The 12,981-nt window shown below is 35.6% G+C and overlaps 1 long non-coding RNA gene across 2 annotated transcripts in view; it reads right to left on the bottom strand.

Annotated features, from left to right (window-relative positions):
* Nucleotides 1-12,504, bottom strand: part of LOC138917573 (uncharacterized) — a 33,783-nt gene extending 21,279 nt beyond the window's left edge. Inside the window, exon 1 of one of the 2 annotated variants that reach the window (XR_011425760.1) lies at nt 12,349-12,504. This is a non-coding gene — a long non-coding RNA (uncharacterized lncRNA). The remainder of the gene's footprint in view (nt 1-12,348) is intronic. The other variant, XR_011425761.1, reaches the window with a different exon arrangement.
* Between the last annotated feature and the right edge of the window lie 477 nt (nt 12,505-12,981).

Genomic DNA, 12,981 nt, shown 5'->3' with positions numbered 1-12,981 from the left:
AGCATTCTGCACGTATAGGTACTAGTATCTTTTTTTTTTTTTCCTCTTATTTCAGAGATTAGTCAAGAACATGTGGACACCACTTACACTCTGGGTACCCTGTTAAAGACTGCTTTCTAAAAAATTTATGTGTATGTGAGTACATGCCTGCGTGTGTGTGTAAAATTCTGGTTGCTGTGGATTGATTCGTTGAGCCAATTTAGAAAATGTTTTTCTTTTCCAAGCACCCATTGGCCTTATTGTCACTAGATGGCAGAAACAGATCCTACTTCTGTGGGAAAATGAGAGTTCGTTTTGCATTCTGGAAGGGCACAAAAAAGCTTCCCACAGACAATGTTTACAGGCTTTCTTTATTTTGACATTTCTTCTGAATACATTAATGTTTTGGAAATTCCCTGTTAGGTCCCCTGCAGGGGTATGCTGCAAAGTGATCTTGGCTTACACAGAAAACGGATGGCTTGCATTATGCACTTTGCATTTCAGTTGATAATTTTAGAATTAAAGACTACTTTATTTAAGGCAGGGGGCAGAATGGGAAGGGGGTGGAGTTAAACATTAAGAAAAATCAAGACACTGTGTCACGTTACTAAAGCATTGCCGCTGTAATATTTTCTCTGAGCCAGAGATGCCTTTATTATAATTCATTCTTTTTAGTGTAAACAGAATTGACAGTCAGGGTGTCAAGTATAAATATATTTTAAAATTCTCTATGTGAATTTCTGTACTAGAGAGAGAATGATTTTTTCCTCCCCCTTTTTTTCAAATTAGTTATTGCTTCAGAGTGCTATTAGTTCCTTGTAATATTAAATGATTAAGACAGTATTTATTTTAAAAGCCACACTGATGCTCTAGAGGCTATAGAAAGAATGTTTTCTTACTATCCAAATAATCATTGATCTTTAGTGGCTTTGTACGCATGCTTATTATGACTCAGAGAAAGCTATTACAGTGTGTTGAGGCTGAAATTATGGATCAAAGATTGTACCATGTGTATATGTTCCCATGTATCTTTGAAAACACTTTAAAAACCATATTTATCTTAAAAAATTATTTTTGTTCTTAGAGAAAAATTTTTTAGCTCCATTAAGATTATATCTGGCCCGTGGAAAGGACAGTTTTAGCCTTGTATTTACTTACTTAAAATGCAACTTTAAAATATACGTTTCATTGTAGTGTGGCTGTGGGAATTCCAAAGCCATAGGAAGAAATGCTTGGTGAATTCATTTGCATACCAATACCCAGAATGCTTTTCCAGCTCACTGCTATTTAATCTAAGTCAGCTGGTGTCAGAGCCCTGGGAACAAACTGAACCATTTTGACATGCTTCTCTGTGCATGTACTGAGTTCTTTTTCTGCACCAAGTACACAATGAAAACTCAAAATTTCATCTCCGCTATGAATTTTTTATAAAGACTTGAATATTTTTTAATCTCCATTTTCCTTACAACTTTCTTTTAACTCTTCCTATGAAACATTACTCTAATTATTGTGGTAAAATTCTGATTGATAAGTGGGTCCAGAACTACCAGTTACTTGGGATATAAACTAACTTGAATAACTTGTGACTCAGAACACAAGCAGGAAAACTAGAAGAACACATCCTTCCCTTTAAAAAAAAGTCAAGTTGGAGAAAGTGGTATATATTTGGGAACCTCTATAGGTTTGCTGACTAGAAGTTGATGTTGTCTCATGCAAGTCAAGGATGCAGCAGATCTATTTTAAATTGTATTTAAATACTGATCAGAGGTAAGCACTGGTGAGGTGGAAAGTGTGAGTTTTTTGGAATGTGTGTTGAAAAGAAGTCAGCTATGGCTATTTGATAATATTGAGGATTATTGTTAATGTATTACATTGTGGTAGCGTTGTGGATAAGATTTTTTAAGGGTCATTTTTAAAAAATGCATATAAAATGTTTACAAATTCAATGATGTGATGTCCAGGATTTGCTCGAAAATAACATTAAGTGGGAGAAATGAGCAGAGGTACAAATGAAATAAAATTGCCATGTGTTGACAATGTTTAAATCTGGACAGTTGATGCATAGGGGTTTATTATACTTGTTCTGTCTACTCTTGTATCCAATGAAAATGTTCTGTAATAGGAAGTTTTTAAAAGGAGACATGCAGAAATAAGTCATAAAGGGCTTAAGCAGTTGAGTTTAGTCTATACTTTCCTTCCAAAAAAGGTTGAGATATATGTTCTTAGGTCCTTTATCACATACATCTATTTGAAATAAAGTTATGTCCTCAATTAATAAATAAGAAAAGGGAAGCCATGCAAATTTCTCTTGACTTATGTTCTCCTTTCACCTGTTTCAGAGTGTATGCTATCTTCCTGGATCTGTAATCATGGCGTCACTCCTAGACCCTATTCAGTTATATTACAAGGCATCTTATAAAAATTGACTTAGACCTCACATCCTCTTCTTATCACTCTTTCTCCTTTCATAAGATTCTTCAAAGGACAGTGTACACTTTCTCTAGTCCCTTCTTACCTTATCAGTCATTCTTTAAAAAAAATAGTCAAAAAATATACCATACATTCAAAGAAGCAAGTGACAATAAAATGAATACCCATGTATTAATTAGCTGTCATAAATAGAACATTACCAGCAACTTAAAATTTCTAATGTCTTTCATATCCCCCTTGTGCTATATCATATACAATGCCATAAGGTCGGTACTGTGTTGAATTTTTTGTTTCTTTTCCATGTTTTTCTTTATTGATTTACTACACACTATTGTTCAGTTTTGCCTGCTTGGTAACATTTTACACATTGAATCATACTGCAGTATTCTTCTGTGATATCAACTTCACTCAACTATATTTTTGAAATTCATCTATGTTGCTATGTGTAGCTACATTTTATCTATTTTTACAAATACATATACTCTGACATATTGTTATACCACAATATATTTATCTATTTGATTTTTGGTAGACATTTATTTATAGGTTTTGTTCTATTAAAAATAATACTGTGCATATGTACATTCTAGTGTGTGTACACATAGTGTACATGTGCACAAATTCCTCTGGGGCATTTTTGGGTCACAGAACATGGGTATCTTCGACTTTTCTATTTAAAGGCAAATTATTTCCAAGGTCTGCACCGTAACCAGTGTGTAAATATTCTGGCAGTTTCATATTATTGTATATTCATCAAGTATTATCAATACTTGATGTTGTCAAAAAGGGATATTTTTTGTTAATCTGATGTGCTGGTGTGTGAAAAAATAACTTCTTGAATTTCCTTGATTACTAAGAAGGTTGAGCATCTTTTCCTATGTTTTCTTGGCCAATCAAGTTTCTTACTAAACGTATTGCCTCTTCAAGATGTTTGAGATTTTCTATTTAGTTTTTTATCTTTATTGTATAGATTCCTGAGAGTTCTAGTCACTCTCAAAAACTGTTCAATTCTGGTTGTTTCTGCCCTCGTGCCCATAAAGTTGCTCTTGTTGAGATCTTTACTGATCTCCATGTTAACAAATCCAATGGACAATTTTCAGTCTTTGTGTTACTTGATTTTTGATTTCTCAGTTTCATTTAGCAACTCCTTTTTTCAGTATCATCACGTTCTCCTGATTTTTCTCTGCTCTGGCTTTCTTTTTCAGTCTCTGACTGCTGCTTTTCTACTTTTTTTTTTTAAACAATCTCTAGTAACTGATGTTTTTCAGACCTCCATCCTGAACTCTCTTCTCTTTTTATTATCTGCTATCTTCCTAGGACATTTGTTTGAATGGCTCCTTCTGCCTAAAATCTAAAATATATTCTCTTCCCTACCCTCTGTAACCTGTCTCTCTCTTTCCTCCAACCTTATCCAATCTTCATTGATTTTAACACCTATTTAAGACTCCATGATTCAGATTCAATGGAAATTACCCTGGGAGATCTTTTCCAATTTCTCAGCCCAAATAACATAACCTTTCAGTACCTCGTGCTTTTTTTGTATATCTAGTCATTTGTGTGACTGTTTGTTTCTTGACCACATGCTCCACTAGCCTCAAAGATTCATGTGTTGAAATCCGTTCTTGTTTTGTTCATACCTGCATCCCCTGGTCTCAGTATCATTTCTGATACATAGTAGTCTTGAATGAAAGAATAAGCAGACTCAGGTCTATGTCTTTGGATAAGTGGATGGTGATATAATTTACCAATACAAGGAATTTAAGAGGGAATAGAGTTTATAGGAGAAGGTGAAGAGTTTAGTTTTAGACACATGAAGTTCAAAATGCTTTTGAGGGGGATATTCAAGAAGAGTGACAGAAGGATGTTTTGATATGTGGATATGAAGCTGAAGAGAGCAGTCTGGGTTGGAATTATTGGTCTGTAAGTTACCAATATATAGCCGATAAATGAGATAATGAGAAAAGAAATGGTCCAGGGAGTGTATGTAGCCTGAAAAAGAGGACCACATGTAAATAAATGCCAATGGCCCTGGGAGTGATCTTGTCTAATTCAGAACTTTTCTCCTTTTTGGTTAGATTTTCTCAGCTCAACAGATTAAGCCTAAGAGGCACTGAGTTACAGGAACAAAACATTTAATTTTGTAACATTTCTGAACATGTATTTTTCGTATTTCTGTATAATCTATCATGGGCAGTCTATTGTCTATACAATAAAAAGAAGTAGGTCTCTTTGTTTATTCTTTTTTGAATCGTTACACTTCTCAAAGCCCTCAAATGGCTCCCTAAACAATTCAGAATAAAATCCGATTCTTTATATCATGGCCTAGAAGGCTCTCTGGCTCCTCCCAGTACAACTTTGTTCTCTTTGTCTTCTCTCTCCCCCTTTCTCATCTCTTCTGGCCACTCTGGTCACCTCAGTGTTCTCTGAAGATGCCAGATGCCCACTGCCACGAGTGCTTACCCTGACTCGGACAGGTTCCCTTCACATATTTGCATTACTTGCTTCCTCCTTTCTTCATGTTTCTGGTCAAATATCACCTTAACTGAATGACTTTATTTGACTCCTTATCTAAAATAACAACTGTACTGTTACACTTGGGCCCCTTTCTTCTGCTTTAATTTCATTTTTTCCTCATGTTTGTTTAATTTTCCCCCCTTCCCTGTCCCTCTTCCCAATATAATAAGGTTAACTAGAGCATGAATACTTGGTGTTTGCTTCATTCTTTTAACCTCGGTGCTTATAACAGCACTTAGCACTTAAAAGGCACTCAATAAATGTTTGTTAAATGAATGAGAGTGCCAAAAGAGACAGCAGAAGATGCAGAAGAGATATGGCTTAGTGATTAAGTGCAGGGGTTCTGAAGCCTGTCTGCTTGTGTGTGACTCCATCATTCACTAGTTGGAGAAATTACTTCATCTCTGAATACCTCATTTACCTTATATTTCAGCTGAGGATCACAATTCCGCTTACTTCATAGTGTTGCCATGAGGATTAAAAAAGATATAGCACAGAAAACCCTTGTTCCACATGCTAGTTCCAATGCCTGGTACATAGTAAGCACTCAATAAGCATTATTATTAGCAGCAAAATCAATGAAACTTATGGATTTCACCATTTATTTAGAAAATATTTATTGAGCATGACTACATGCTAGACATTTTGCTGGAGATTGGGGTTACAATGATTAATAGGATACAGATATACCTTAAAAACCACTTTGTGAGACCAGAGTTTAAAGATATATTTGTCATTTAAATAATTTTAAATCAACCTGCAATTTATTATCGTGTCCAACTTTCAAATAGACTTTTGAAGAATAGCATTCTTTTTTTCTTTTTACTTTCTACATTTGTAAATAGCAATCCAAATTTCCACCAGGGTTTAGTAGGTTGATATTTACTAAAACTCTCTAACTCAGGGAAAATTCTCCCTTTAGCTCACATGCTATTGATCCTCAGCTCAAGGAAGAGAAACATAAAAATCCTCTAATAATTATACTCCCACTCCAAAACTGGTTTACAAGTATAGGCAACAGTCAATGATAGATTCAAGATACTGCCCCTTTATCATTTATCTTACTTTAAATGTTATCCATCTTTGCGTTTTTTTTTCCTTGTGAGTTGAGAAAGCAATGAGTAAATGTGGTTTATGACTTTAAATAACTTGTATAAAAGTGCTAAAAAAAACTATTCGTGCTCCTGCGGTCCCTACACCTCCCTCCAAGTGTGTGTTGAGGTAAGCACCAATCAACATTTCTTGTAGACAAAATATCCTTAAGAACTTTTCTTTTTCTCTTTTCTTTTGAAATCTTCTTTAAAGCTCCCATGAAATGTTGCCTAAGCCCCCACTTATCATCTTAGGAATCGTGTTTGTTTTTTGGTTGCTGAATGATATTTTCTGTGCTCACCAGTATATCATTTAATCCTAATTTCCTCAATGTTGAAAAAAATAAAATTAACTTTTAAAAAGCAACTTAGGGGCCGGCCCAGTGGCACAACACTTCTCGGCAACCTGGGGTTCCCTGATTTGGATCCCGGGTGGGGACATGGCACTGCTTGGCAAACGCCATGCTGTTGTAGGCGTCCCACGTATAAAGTAGAGGAAGATGGGCATGGATGTTAGCTCAGGGCCAGTCTTCCTCAGCAAAAAGAGGAGGATTGGCAGTAGTTATCTCAGGGCTGATCTTCTTCAAAAACAAAAAAAGCAACTTAAAGGCCTGTTTTCAAACCAGGTCTGATATGTTTTTCAGGAAATTAACACTACATCTGGTCTTATGAGTAATTGTTATAATTTAGGCAACATTAAATATCATCTTCTCACCCCATTCTCCCAAACAAAAACATTTTCACCAATTGCTAGTCAGAGTCTAAAATATACATTTGAGTATAATTCCTTTGGATCCTGAAGGTTCTTTAGTCTTTTAGAGTCTCATGTTCAAATATAAGTTATAATGAAGGAGTGTAACCTCAATCCTTTATTACTCTATCATGCTAGTAAGTTCAGAAATTTGGTCTCACTGCCTAGAGGGGGAGGAGAGAGAGAGTGGTAGGTGGGATGTGGGCTTTGTAAGAGTGGAGAAAGACACTGAAATAAGGACTCATAAGAATGCCAAGCTAAAAGTCACCTATTATACCCTTTTTCCTTGAAACTTCCATTAGAAAATAGATTTATATCTGTGAGCCAAAATATGATTATAGTTCTAAAATTTAAGGATAAAAAGAGTATTTTTGAATTAATTGGATTTTCATTGCCATTCACACTTTTAATAGGAGGACAGACTATGAGAAAAACAATTTAGTCTTATTAAGTTCTTCCTTTGACATCAGAAGCCCTTAATTTCAAAAATATTTCCAGTTAAGTTTGCAAGTCAGTTACCAATTTTCTACATATTATTAATGATATGAACATTTAGTATGTTTCTAATATCAGCTTATAAATTAGCTCTTCTAAATAGTGTCATACATTTTCAATAGATCTGGCCCAAGATATACCTCTACTTTCATTGTTAATTTATTTTTGCACTAATAAGCTTCAGCTTATGCCCACAGATTTTGTGAGCTAAGCCTCATGATTGTTTTTAAATGAAAAAACTTAATATTGCCATTAGCAAACTAGGTATAATGTGATTGACTAAAAGAATTATGAAACTTGTAGGGGTGAGCTGGAGATTTTAATAGTCTATTTAAACCAAAGAGAGAAGTTAAGTTCAATGTTGAGAGAAGAGAATGCCGTTTATCAGTGCACATCTATTAAGTGGCTGCTACAAACCAGGCTCCAGACCAGATGAAAAAGGCAAACTCCTTCTAGCCGAGAAGCTTATTACCTTGTACTGACCAAAGGCAAACAAGCAATCCTTTAGCAAGCAAGCTAAGAGACAGCAAAGTAGTTGCCTCAGAGACAACTTTCAGCTGTATCTTGAATGTTGTTTGAGAATTTGGAAGAAAAAGAAGGACATTTCAGGAAGAGGGAAGCATGTGCCCAGCAGAAGCCGTGATAGGTACACTATGATGTCTAGTAAAGCAAGATTAGAGAGATGCAGAAGAGTGCTGAGAAAAATGACAGGAGTGGTAAGGGACTTTGAAAAGCATGGGTAAGGGGATGGACTTCATCCTGTAGATTGTAGAAACCATAGCTGTCTTAGAAAACCCATTCTAAGTGCATTTTGAAAGAGATTGGAGTCAGAATGATATCGCTCTAATCAAGGCAAGAGGAAACTGATTAAGGTGGTATGAGTCAGATTGAGAAGACAGGAGGAATTTGCAAGTTGCTTTAGGTTACTGACTGCCTGGAGAATGAAAGGGAAAGAGAAGCAGGTTTCTTTTTTCCTGCCCACAGCCCCAGTACATAGTTGTATATTCTAGTTGTAGGTCTTTCTATTTCTTCTATGTGAGCCGCCACCACAGCATCGCTACTGACAGACAAGCAGTGTGGCTCTGTGCTGGGAACTGAACCCAGGCTGCCAAAGTGGAGCACATCGAACTTTAACCACTAGGCCATCAAGGCTGCCTCAGAAGAAGTTTCTGACTTGGACAACTAGTTGGAGGATAGCACCTTTTTGATAAAACATATGGAGGGAGAAAACATGTAAGAGTAAAAGAGGATGTGTAACTTGAGAACATTTAACTGGAGGTTAACAGGAAATATGGATAAAAATGCATTATGGCAAGTTATAACAGAGAGTCATAGCTCTGTAAAGAGATCTGTCAAGAGACAGAGATCACTTGATGTTGTCAGGAATTAGAATGAGATTACACCGAGAGTGAGTAATGTGAGATTAGAATGAACTAAGCAGGGGGCACTGGAGGTAGATAAAAATTTTAGAGCCTTGCAGATGTGGCAGATTTCCAAAAGGAGGACAAATAGTGTGGTCAGAAAGTAAGTAGAGAAACAAAAGAATGTTGCATTATCAAAGAGAGAAAAAACCTTCAAAGAAATGGGAATGGTCAACAGTGTCAAAAGCATCTCTGGGATCAAGGAAAATGAGCGCTTAAAAGTGACCCTTGGCTTTGGGGGTTAGGAGGTGATTACTGATCTTAACAAAGGCAATTTTAGTGAAGAAGAGTCAAATGTGAGTGGTTAAGAAGTGACTTGGAATTGTGGAATTTGAACAGTGGATATATATTATTCCTTTAGAAGCTTGATTCTAAAAGGAACAAGAAATGAAAAAGAAAAAGGTGTGACATAGTGGGCAAGCAAGAAATATTTTTTAAAATTTTACTTTTCTCCTTTCTCTTTCTTTTTCAATGGAAGATGAGTGAAAGAATCCAGTTGAGAGGAAAACCATTCAAGAAATCAATTGCATGAAATATTCCTTTGAATTTACAAGATACTTAACACCAATAAAGGTAGAAGTGTATCTTTCAGAATAAAGTTGGTCCTTGATATTAAACACTTTGTGCAAAACTCCCTGTTTCTTTTCTATTATGATGTTGATCAGTAAAAACTGGATCATTGAATAGCACTATTGATCTTGAGAAGAGGTCAAGGTCTATTCTTGAATAGGAATAGGGCTGTTTCTTTCCTGAAAGCAGCATGGGACAAGGTTATGATGTTTGAGGAGTGAATAGTTTTTTAAAAAAGGTAAGAGGCAGGAAGTTGAAATAAATTCCAGACGATCTTGATTTTCTCTACAAAATAAGAGGCAAATATATACTGGGAGTCAGTAGGTAAACATTTAATACTAGTTTAAAAGGAACAATGGAATTTTTGGAACAGATGCTCTAGAAATGGAAAAGTGTGCTAGTAAAAAGCATTAAAAATTACACATCAACCTAGAAGGCATTGTTAAAATCAGAAGCTATATATTTGTAAAAGCACCAAATGTCGTGATTTTGTGATTTTTCTCTTCCACTGCTTAGTAGGTAGAAATGAACAGAGTGGACGACTGGGCTTATCCAGGGCTAAATGTTTTCAGGACATGGACAGAGGAAGTATGAGTCCAAAGGACTTGAGATGCTGGCAAGAGAGAGACTTAAGTCATTGACCGAGGATTCTGGGCTAGATAAGGAGAAGGCAAGGCCAGTAGAAAATCTTGTAGGGCCCTAGAAGGAAGGGAAGGTAATGCTTGCTATTTCTGGAAATATACGTTCATCAGAGAAAGAGAAAAGGAACCAAGCACTTTTTTCAAATGTATGGGGTACTATATACATCAAAGCTATTGTAGAGGCTAATTAGTTGAGAGAAGTCACAGTAAAAATAAAAATGACCTTGAGGAATTAGGAAAATTATTTTACAAAACAAGTCAGGATGAGCTTTGATTGATATACGTGCAAAGTGATATCTTTCAGGACAAAGGCATAATGATACAGAGCAGAGAAATAGACAAGGTGAGTGGAAAAGAATAGATTTGGGTAACATCTAAACCAAGGTCCATATATTTAAGGCATCTGGGGAAAGGAAACAACCTAGATTCTTTTCTTTTGGCCATTTCAGAAATATGAAGATTTAGGGACATTTTTGAAAAGGCAGTTGGACATGTGAGGCAAAAAATGAAAGTAAAATTTCCCAATTACCAGAAAGAAACAAGATTTATGAAGTTTTCTTGGATTCCACCCATAGTGCAAACAATAGGCTATCAGGAGCAATGTGCAAAAAAATCGTTTGCATAGATATATTTATTTCAGACACAATACCAAGAATCTATATCTTGTTCTTGGTATAATTTATGTTGTCACTTTTTTTTTCCTTAAAGGTATGAAAAAGAAAATAAGGTTTCTCCAGAAAAGGATGATTATATACAAAGCAAGTGTTAGCTAGTTTCTTCTCTATTGTAGTAGAATTTACAATCATACAATACACTGAATGGACTAATAATGCACAACTCATGAATGGATCAAATGATGGATCTCATATTTGATGTGCACGTAGTCTTACCCTAGGCCACTGAGCCAGACTTTCAGATGGGCCCTTTAACTTTTCACTGTTCTCTGTGGACCATAGCTCTTGTCAAGCAATGCTCCCTGGACAGCTGGCTCTGCCGTGAACCATCTGGAGTTCCAGCTCCCTAGTGATGCCCATTACAGAAAAGTTGCAAGTCCTCATCTTCACCTTTAGGGAATCCATGTATCATTTAATGAGACATCCAACAGAACATTTGCAGGATGATGTTGATCATTAAAAAAAGTATTTGAGAGAATTCTAACAGTTTTATTTTAAGAGAAATTATAAGTATATCCAAACTATTGATATCAGGAGAGGTCCACCTTCCAAGGAGCAAATAGCTAACACAAATTGAGCACTTACTATATGCCAGATATTGTGCTAAGTACTTTAAATGAATTATTTTATCACCCCAGGAAGTAATTATTTATAATTTATAAATTAGTAATCTGAGTTTGTATAGGTTAAGTGACTTCCCAATAAATGAAAAGCAAGGCTCTAAACTTAGAACAACTTGTGTATATGTGTTCCTTCAACTTTTGTTTATTAAGGACCTGCTGAATTGAAGATATGATTTTGGATACAGGGAATAAGGAGACATGTAAGCCATATATCTTCCAATCATGTAGTTCACACTTGACTAGGCCAAATGAATATGTAAACCATTTTCTATAATATAACATGACAAGTTCTCCAATAACACTGTATGTACGGTTCTTTTGGGGCAGATAGGAAAGCAAACATTTTTTTTCCAAGGAAAGACAGAAGGTTGCACAGTGGAGGTGAATTTTGAACTCGGCTATAAAGTATGATTGGATTCCGCTAATGGAAATTTTCATACAATGGAATCTGTTCTCTACAACCCGAAAACATTTATAAGGTATCATTTCAAAAAATTTCTACTGCAGCCTCATGCTTTTGGTGAGGGGGAAGTAAATAGTGTAAAACCGAGACAGGAGAGACAGAGAAAATAGAGAAAGAAAAGGGTGGAGCCAGAAATCAAGAAAGAAGAGGGAAATACAGAAGTAGCAATATATAAAATAAAGATAAAAACAAAAGAGGAATTGTAGATGATTTTAGATGTGACTGGAAAAAAGAAAGACAAAAGCTGAAGAGGAGAGAGGGGATCAGAGGTCTAGAGGTGAAATAAATGAGGGGAGAGTCACAGGAAAGGAAACAAAGGAGAGATTTGGGTGAGAAGACGAGAAACTTGAAAAGATCTTATTGAAATGTTATTTTAGGCTCTTATAATAAAAATATATAATTTTCATGGAAAATTTTCTCATAAAAGATTTCAAATGCTTGTTGAAAGTAGCTAAAATAAAAAATGCCCAGAACGTGTATTTGCCATTCACATAGATACAATGACATCTTCAAATATAGGAGATAAAGTCAAAGAGAATCTTAAGTGGTCGCTTTCAAGTGTCTTATTTTCTTGCTATGTGTCTGAATCACATTTTGAAAACAAAAATCACTGATACTGATTTTGGAGTCCATCTTCCGAAAATAAAATTTTAACTTTTCATGGAGGAGAGTTTTTAGTATTTTAAAAGTACTTGCCTCATATGTGATTTTTCAAGGTATGATTTTTCCTTAGATGTCTTGATATTCTAACTCTTCTACAAATAGGTGGATTGATGTGGTTTCAGAAAATGGAAGACATCTTCAAGGAAGTGGTTATACAAGGCTTTGGTACTTTGTGAAAATTCTATTTCTATTTCTATAGAAACGTTTGTGTTTCAATTCCGCTCCCACCCACTGTTTTTTTGTTATTGATGATGCTGTTCTGATATCTTTAAGGGTGTGTGTGTGTGTGTTTATGGTTTATGTTGTTGTTATTATTGTTCTAATAGAAAGACTTTGGGGTGTGGTAGACTTTTCTGACTCTATAGCTATAAACTCTTGCAACACATAACAAACAGCCGATCAGAGAAATGGCAAACATTGTCTGTATTCTCTGTGCACTTGGCAGGGATTTTTCATATTGTACATTATTGGCTCTGCTGTGTGATAGCACAACAGAGCTTTTGTAATGCTCTCGGCAGAGCTATTTATATACCGCCACTCTACTAAGTATCCTTCCCTCTGCTGGTGTTCTTCCACAGACTCAAAGAGAAAGTGAATCGCCCAAATAAAAGAAGTATGGATTGACATTGCTCAGAGCACAGAATGCTGCAAAGGCAAAATAAGTCT

The sequence above is a fragment of the Equus caballus genome, chromosome 14 (assembly GCF_041296265.1).
Source record: "Equus caballus isolate H_3958 breed thoroughbred chromosome 14, TB-T2T, whole genome shotgun sequence".
Lineage (NCBI taxonomy): Eukaryota > Metazoa > Chordata > Mammalia > Perissodactyla > Equidae > Equus > Equus caballus.
The sequence above is the reverse complement of the archived record's forward strand: the minus strand, read 5'-3'. Positions and strand labels throughout refer to the sequence as shown.